Source organism: Lepisosteus platostomus, chromosome 24, assembly GCF_059453375.1.
Source record: "Lepisosteus platostomus isolate fLepPlt1 chromosome 24, fLepPlt1.hap1, whole genome shotgun sequence".
Taxonomy (NCBI): Eukaryota; Metazoa; Chordata; class Actinopteri; order Semionotiformes; family Lepisosteidae; genus Lepisosteus; species Lepisosteus platostomus.
This window is the reverse complement of record NC_142634.1, coordinates 15930885-15939886: the sequence shown is the minus strand read 5'-3', so window position 1 is coordinate 15939886 and position 9002 is coordinate 15930885. Positions and strand designations below refer to the sequence as shown.

Sequence of the window (9002 nt, the reverse complement as noted above, 5' to 3'; positions counted from 1 at the left end):
AACACAATGGTTTCCCTGTACCCAAGTAGTTGTAGCAGCAGTAGTTAGCACTCGGGAACTATAGAACGTGGGTTCAAATCCTGGGTGGACCACTGCAGCTATTCCCTTGAATAAGACAGTTTACTCTGATTGCTTCAACAATTGACCTAGTTGTGTTTTGTGGATACAAAAGTAAAATAAATATAATGTAATCAACCAAATACACACATTGTAGGGTCAAAAATTAAAGTATAAGAGGTGCATTTTTTCTTTTATTAGCTATCTTTTAACAGAACATACTGTATTTGTAGTGATATAATGGCTATAGCAGTAAAGCAAATTGGCAAATTAATATTCAGAAAAGGGTAAAAAAGAAACAATTTGGTATTTCTAAATGTGTAGAAAACAAAGATTAAAATAAAGGTAACAATACTGGAACAATCGCCAGTAAAACACATTACACTGTGTGTGTCTGAGTCAAATGTGACTTTATAATAAAGCTGTTTATTCAAGTACAGTAGCACAATAACTGTTCTACTTTCTTTTCTCTCAATAGCATGAATGTCATTTCTATGGCTAGCACTGAGCCAAGGGGCACAGGATTTGCAAAGTATTTCATTGTGTCCTTGTAAATAACATTATGCATATTACTACCAGAAATATTCATTTTCTTACATATTACCCTCAAGTCTACAAGCAATTTAATTGTTGCAGAACAAGAGAAAAAAGGAGAAACTAAGCTTTTAATGTGAATTCAATGCTGCTCTAATAACATTTTTCCATGCCTGTAGCTATAATACAATGCGTCGATTCTGCATTTCTCTAGCAAATACAGACAACAGGTTTAGTTTCATGCAATATTGTATATTATGTGCAATACTGTATATTGTAATATAACCATTAAGCTATTCACCACCCTCTGTCTTCTTCTAACTCTAGTGGTCTTTTTCATTATGCCCTTTACATCTGTCATTCATTAGCTCCACACCTCTCCATTTCTACCTGTTTCTTTTCCTCTCATTTAACACGGCCCCTTTCTCTCAAAGGATCACCCCCTCTCCTTTAATCTTGCAATCTCATCTCCTCCCTTTGCCTCCTGGCTCTCACAACCTCACACTATTGCCCAGTAGCTGCCCTCCTTTTCACATCTTCCCTTTCTCTTTCCCACTCCCCTGCCTCTCACCCCCCTCCCGTTTTTTTCCTTTTTCCTCCAGAACATTGTATCTTGTTCAATCCTCCACCTGTCACAGAGGTTTCTTCCATCTCTTCAATTGGATTCCAAAAATAACCACTTTATTCACACTGCTTACGCTATTATATTGTCATACACTGCGGGCAGGCAAGAGGTCATTCCATTATCCAGCAATGAGATAACTGAGTATTAGGACTGCCAGGCTCCCTGACTCTCTGCCCTCCAGTAATGGGCCTTTTTTAAGGACTTTTACCAATGTTTCTACTACATATTTGACAAGAGTAAAAACCGCCTATACTGTTTAAACTGTATTTTTTTTTATCAAAACAAAATAAACTCCCCCCAGCTTATCTACTATACAAAACAACATTTTAAAGCAAAGTTGTTACTCGACAACATTTATTGGTGTGTACAGAAATCAAACATGAAGTGGACATTTCTGCAGAAATAGTTGTCTCTAGTAACCAACTAGATTTTCTACAATATTTTGTACGAACTAATGTTAACAAGGAAAATAGGTGCCTGGCACCAAAACCTCTCAATTCATGGTTGGGTAATGCAGAAAGACTAACCTCCCTCCTCAAGGAGAACACCCCACAAAAGAAAAATTTATCCTGAGCAGCATGTCTTTGGGAGTTGATACAAAACCAGAGCATTTTACAAAATGGGGAAAAAATACACACTCCACAGAAACAAATTGGAATTTACTTCACAGCCCAGGTGCTAAGTGACATCAGTGTTAACCACAACCCCACCTCTCTGCCCATCTGGACCTTTTGACTCTCACTGAATTGCTTGTGTGCAAGTTACTTTAAGTTTAGTACTACTACAGCTGCTGTATTCTCAGTAAGGAGCTACAGTCCATGCTTTTTCAGTTATGACGTTGTTCCCTTTGTATGCATTTTTGATGCTAAAGTTCAGATCAGGAAAATATCTTTCTGTGAAAAATGTTATGACTGTTACCTCAATGATGTAAAACAATGTTGAATGTTTACAATAGCAGGACCAAATAACAGTGCCGTCATTTTCTTGTGTTTTGTTAATATTTTTCTAAGCAACAAATAAGTCAGTGGTTAAGAAGGTTAAGAATGCCCAAGAGAGGTTTTAACAATTATAGCTGGCTGATACTGTACATTTTTACAATGTGTAACAAGTTATATTTTTAATTTTATTCATATATAATTAATACTTTACAATGTTAACATCCTCTTAACTGTATATCTTATTTTAAACGTATAAATTGCCTAGAAGATGCAAACGATATGACAACCAACACTTTTCAACAAGTTTTTTTTAAGTAGCCTCTACACACTGTTTTCCATTTTATTTCTCTAGTTTATATTTTTTGCTACCTGCATGCAATACTTTCCACTAGTCAGTAGTGTATGTTAAGTGTTATCTATGTTAACTACCAATATAATTATCTGGATTGTTTTTAATCTCACTTGCTGTTTCTACAGTGTTTGCTAGACCTCCTATTTTGGTATTATCTGCAAATGTGACTATTTGCGAACTATACCAGAATCTACACATCTGAAAAACAGAGGGAAAGCAGCAGTCCAAGTACAGATCTCCATGGAACTCCACTAATTACATCACAGCAGTTTGTGTGAGGGTGAACTTACACTGTGTACTCAGTCTGGTTTCTAATAACATTTCGATCCAAACACATGCTTCTCCCAGAATGTCCACTCCCTGTAAATTAGAAATAAGTCTTTTATGGGGAGTCTTTGTTTTAGAAAATTTAGAGTGAAATAATAATTCACAATGATTAAAATGTCACTTCTTTTGCTACTATTCTTATGAAACTGAAATTACATTTATTTTAGCATACACTGCAACATTCCTTTCTAACCTTTTTTGGTCTTTCTAATATATATTGTCAATGCATGTAATTGATTGTACACTTCTCCTTTAATTGGATAAAGATCTTATTTAATCTTTTCTTTTAAATGTTTGTATAATGTGCTTTCTTTCTTCTTAGACTCATAAATGATCTGTCACATTCGGTACAAATCAGATCTGTGTTTCTCTTAAAAATGTTGGCTGATCTGAATTCAACTTAAAAGACACCACACTATCCAGTTCCTCTTCTGACACCATTGGATCCTGGAATAGCTTGACATTATTTATACTGCTGGGATCCACGGTACTGGGGATGGAAGAGTACTTGGAGTACTTCTGCTAACAGTCAAATTGCAGCTACCTGTACAGCATCCATCTAATTTTAGTTGTCCCTTGGTGAAAACCTTATTTTCCACCAATGCTGTATTATTTCTAAAGAGAGGTATTACGACGTTTTATTGTTTTTTTTTCTTGCTTTATTTTAGAAAAAAAATCAATTAATAAAATTGTTTCACAGAAGACAGCATATTGCCCCTGTAGTAAAAGTTCAGTCATTGATGACTTGGTATTATTCCCACAGGTAAAAGCCTGCCAACCCTATTAACACACTCTGTGGAAAACATTAACCTTCTTCTCAATGGCTCCTTGTAAGACTTTCTATATTTCATCAACACTCACCATAATCTCCTGTCTCTGTCTTCCTCCCTTGCAGTGTGATTCATTTAATGAATTGGCCATTTCTGTGCTTTAAAAGAAAAAAAAAAAGAAACATCATTTTTCCTGTTTTGGACAATTTGTGTGATTTGCAACAGCTCGCTCTTCAACTCCCACACAGAATTCATTCAGCAATCTCGAACCTTTGACCCAAACTAATCCAATTTTTCCCCTGGGGCTCCCACTAAAGCGGTCCCTATGATACCATTTTATTTCAGCATGTGTGCTGCAGCAGTTACTATGCTCATTAATGACCACATAGCTGCCTATTCATTTTTTAATTTAGGGTTTTTATTTCAGGTTAAGAGCTGTAGGATAAGTGTGGGCCTTCATGTTGTGAATTATTTTCCATAATCTATGGTGCAAAATGCACATTTTCAGTCCTTTATGTCTTTCTGGTCTATCAATATTTAACTGTTCAGCTTGATGGCTGTCTTGTTTTAAGTCTAACTTCACTTATTAAAGACCAAGTATCATTATTTAACCTTCATACTGCTGGGAAGTTGGTGTTCCTAATGAACCTATTTGAATCTGTGTAAAAAAACCATTGTCAAGAAATGTTTTTCTTCTTTTATTTGTTGTATGCACAGATTGAACAGTTCCAATAATAGAACTGAACACTGAATTCAAGAGTTTTGTATTAATAGCACACCTGAAAAGGGTAAAGGCTCCTAGTTTTTGCTCTGTCATCTTGTTCTCATAACCATTTTCCCAGCTTAGTTTCAACATATGCTATACAATACTTAGAAATTGAAACAGATCAGTGTAAAAAGGAAAAATATTTTCAGCTAAACAGTGAAAAGCTTGCTTTGTTAATTTTTGTGTTTAAAAAACATGAGCAGGAATTAGTTTGTAGGACGTTTTACTTATTTTTCAACTAAATGCCACCATGGATATGGAGTTTTTTTTCAGATCTAAATGAACTGTGCTTTGACTTATGAGAATTTTACATTAAGAGCAATACTGTTTGTTATAGTCTTAACTGGGTTTTTAGTTCTGTTCTTGAGCCTTAACCTTTAACAAAAATGCAAAAGATTTGGGGGTTGTCACATATTGAAGTCATATTCAAGAACTGCTTATTGAAAATGAACATGTTTAGAAAATTATTGGAATTGCTTTACAGAAAAGCAACAAAAAATACACAAAAATACATAAGATATACACAATGAAAACACACAATGGCAGGAGACAGTAGAGTGGTATACTGAATACAATAGAAGTAAAGGGATACATATCAGAACCAGTTAAGTAAAGGCTCTTCTAAAGAAGAAGGTTTTCAGGTTAGATTTGAAAGAGTTTAGGGAAGGTGACCCCCTGATATTCTTGGGATAGAGTTCCTGAGCTTTGGGGCATATTAGGAGAGGGCCTTGTCACCCACAGAGTGTAGATGGTCTTGGGGGACAGATACTGTAGGAGACCAGAATTAGAAGAGCGAAGATTGTGAGATGAGGAGTAGAACGATAGCAGCTCAATAGATTTTTTACATTTCTATAGATTTCAACATTTTTCTGCATGTATTTCATTATTTCTTTACAGGAATCCTTAAACAAGTCTGACACACGAAGTGACCTCAAAAGAGGCAGGAGACTAACAAATAATTTGGACTCAAAACTTGAGTTGCACCCAACATTATTATCTTCAGCACAGATGATGGGTGAAGGATGTACAAGAGGAAATTAACGCAGAAGATGGTCATTTATCAGCTAAAATGCATAATGTTACATGGAGCACACACTCCCTTGTGACAGCACATGTTGCATAGGTATGAGTTGTGTGGAAGATGTCACATAGAAAAAATAGTCTTTTTCCATATGATGTGCAGCTGCCTAAAATTAGCAGATAATTGGAAAACTGTGTTTGAGTTACTCTCCCAGCCACCCCTCAGGTGATGTCTACTGGGAAATCTCTAGACAGAAAACAATATTCCAATTTAGCACTCATGACAGCCAAGAATTGTACTGTACAGCGGTTCAGTGGTGATCAGCAGCACTCCCATCAAAAACATAATAGCTTACAGTAGTGATTCTCAGTCCTGGTCCTGGTGTACTCCTGTGTCTACTGGGCTCTTTATCAGTGGTGCTAATTTTCTCTAAGTCCTTTTCATACTTGCTTTCAGTTCTTAAAAAATCTGAATGAGATTTGTAATTTGTACTGTATCAAGCCTGTGCTAATGAGTAAGTTTCAGGACTTTTCTCATACAGGTGTGCTAGGTGAAATATAAACAACTGAACTTGAAGCAGAAGGAAAAGATACTTACTGAGGAAGTTGTCCAAATAGTGCCATTCCCCTTCTGTGTCTGTTCATTAACTGATCACCTATTAAGTGCTGTTTACATTTTTGTTTCTCTCTGCCTGTTTTACTGTTAATTGGTTTGCTTATCTTTTAAGCTGCATTTAATGTATTTATTTTTCTTTTTTTGTACTAGAGCATTCAACAAAAGAAGAAACATTATGAATTTTCTTCAGAGCCAAGGCTTAGTCCGTTTAGTTCTACTGTACATTGGCTCTGGAGCCAGAGTTCTTAGGCACAGGTGCTCTCTCATCTGCTCTGGAGTTCCCCCAGGTGAGAGGCTGCAGGTGGAAGTGGGGATACCTGCCCCTTGTCCCTGGTGTCAATGTTGAAGCGAGATTTGTTTCCCCCAGTTTGTTTTTATTTCTAGGTGATCTCGTCAGATATTCACAGTTCCACCTCAGCTGTTTGCCCTGAGTGACTCAGTAAACTGTCACTGCTTATAACAAAACGCATACAGGCAAGGTGGGCTCAGACTGCAGATTTGTTTAAGACGCGGGCAGAAATGCGTCAGTCCTACTGTACCTATAGTACCTACCCGGTTCGTTTCGCAGTCAGCGGGTGCACACGCGAGTTGGGAAAAACAAAACGGTTGCAGGGAAAAGTATAAAAAGTCCCCGTTGTCACCATAATACAAGAACCGCTAATGTAGAGGCAGAAGGAAGAAAAAAGCACCTTACGGCGTAAACAATGCATGCAGGAAAAGCTCAGCTACTGTTTGCAAGAGGGGGCGGGTCCTACGAAAGGACCGCCCACACCTAGAAGCCAGCGAGAGGATTATTCCATTCTTAATGGTCTGAGTGAGAGGGATGGTCTTCTAAATGTCCGGAAAATAACTCAAAACTGAAATTATTATTGATTGTACTGTTTGTGTACATGTGTCTCTGTGTGTCCAAGTATTGCGGTCTACAATTTTATGTGGCGTGCGTTGTCCTATGTGTTTTGTTGTTTTTTTTCCCCTTGGTAATGGTACGTTCCAAACATCTATTCGAGGTTGAGGTACTCGTGGTTGTCGGAGATTGGATTGAAGCTGCGTGCTAGACTTTATTTATATACAGAGGGAAGAGACTGTGTATTAATTTCTGCACACAGCAGTGTAAAAGATCTTCAAGGGGTTTAGTTCTGCTTTATTTTCAATTTTATTCATATGCCTTTGTTTTATGATCACTGTTTAGTTTAACCCCGACACTCCTGTACCTATGTGCTTAATGGAAAATCTGTTCTCTTCCAGACAGACACAATTTACACTGTTTAGATTTAAAACAAATAACAGTATTCTCCTTAGAAAATATACATTGTTTTGGCCTTATAAGTGTGTACTTAATCACAATTTGGCATGTAGAAATTAAATCCCTGTAGCCATTGTATTCACATTACCCTATTTTCCATAATCAGAAACTCCTTAGAAGTAATTTTCAATTCTCTGTTTCAGGTTGGAGGTTCAAAGAAATACACATTCTAGCAGATATTTAATAAGGATGGTCCTTTTCAGGACTTCTGGCCATCTCTGTGTAGGCTACCTCACACTTTGTTTTATGAACTTTTCAGTTTTACGGTGGAAGACAAGATGTCTACTTATAATTTACTTGATAATGGGAAGAAACCTAAAAGATTGACTATGTTTTTTAGTTAAAAGTTTCAAAGAGTGCTTTCACCTTAGTCTCCATTGCAGGGTTTCTAATTTTACATACAGTATACAGGTATATCCTGTATATTGTCCATTGTCATGATGAAAGAAACTAGGTTTTATATTCAAGATCCCTAACCAATGGCATTAGTCACCACTTGGACAAGAGCTGTGAAGTTACAGGTATCTCTTTTCCTGCATGTTTCCTTTGGATGCCCAAAAGATTCCCAGTAAAACTAATTAATTCCAATCCCCAAAGATCTCCCAATTTTCAAAGTTATCATCATTATTATTTCCTTTCTCGGGACATATTTCACGGTGAACATATTAATTTTGAAGGACTTATTCAAAATCAGCCTGATGATTGTATTCCCTTTCATTTTTTCTTATTGGAAACCGTCCTTTTTACTGCCCATATTTCTTCTCAGATTATGGTACTAAAAGCTTTTGGTCAGAATATTGTACTTATTAAATGAGAATGGTGAGTTTGATTGCCATTCAAGTTTGCATTTTGTTTAGAAACTCCATAAAGTAACAGACACTTGGGTAAAAAAAAAACAATTCCATTTTAGACCGTATAGATGCCACACAGCCCAGCTTGTTCTTAATGAATGTGCGTGTAATAAAATCTGCTTGTTGGGTCTGTGGTTGGGCTCTCACTCCACACAGCCTGATTGAAAATGGAACAGCTGTGATGATTTAATTTACATGTTAATAACGTACAGGCCTCCAGAAACCGCCAAATAAATGCCTTTTTATTACCAGCGTATCTCTTCCAATGCAGCCGGAATGAAAAAACGCTGGTAATTAATTGTTTTAAGCGATTCTATTAAAACAAAAATTATCTGGAAGAGATGTGTGCTGAATGCTTATGGGCCAGCAGGCAAAAGGAATGCAGATTGATGATTGTTTATAGTCCACCTATTTTTTTTCTTTTGCAGTATCTTAAAGAAGCAGCCACCTCTTTTTACAGTGACTTTCTTCTGTTGTCATGAAGCAAACATTTCCCCTTCAGTTATAATAAACTATAATTATTAAAAAATGACCAAATATTATTCCTATGACATCCTTTTACCAAATCATTTTTTCCATAAATAAAAACATAAGATTTACCCCCTTAAAATAATAGGTATTTGGGCTTTATTGTTATCTCAGGACAATACTGTTGCTGTTATTTTGCTTTCAAGTGGGAGAATCCTGTAGTGACTATAAGGATTTTTATGTATTTCAATATGCAGTATTGTTCTATTGTGTTTTTCACTACACAGTATGATTAATTTTATTGTCATTGTTATTATTACTATTACATTTGCCTTTAAACCAAAAGATATTAATGTGTAAATTAAGCATTGCACC

The 9002-nt window shown here is 36.2% G+C and overlaps 1 long non-coding RNA gene across 1 annotated transcript; it reads right to left on the bottom strand.

The window, feature by feature from the left end:
• Positions 1–1609: 1609 nt before the first annotated feature.
• On the bottom strand, positions 1610–6733 carry LOC148641771 (uncharacterized). The gene is made up of 3 exons (XR_015929850.1): positions 6558–6733; positions 3695–3761; positions 1610–2866 (listed from the first exon to the last, which is right to left on the bottom strand). It is a non-coding gene; the product is annotated as an uncharacterized LOC148641771 (long non-coding RNA).
• Between the last annotated feature and the right edge of the window lie 2269 nt (positions 6734–9002).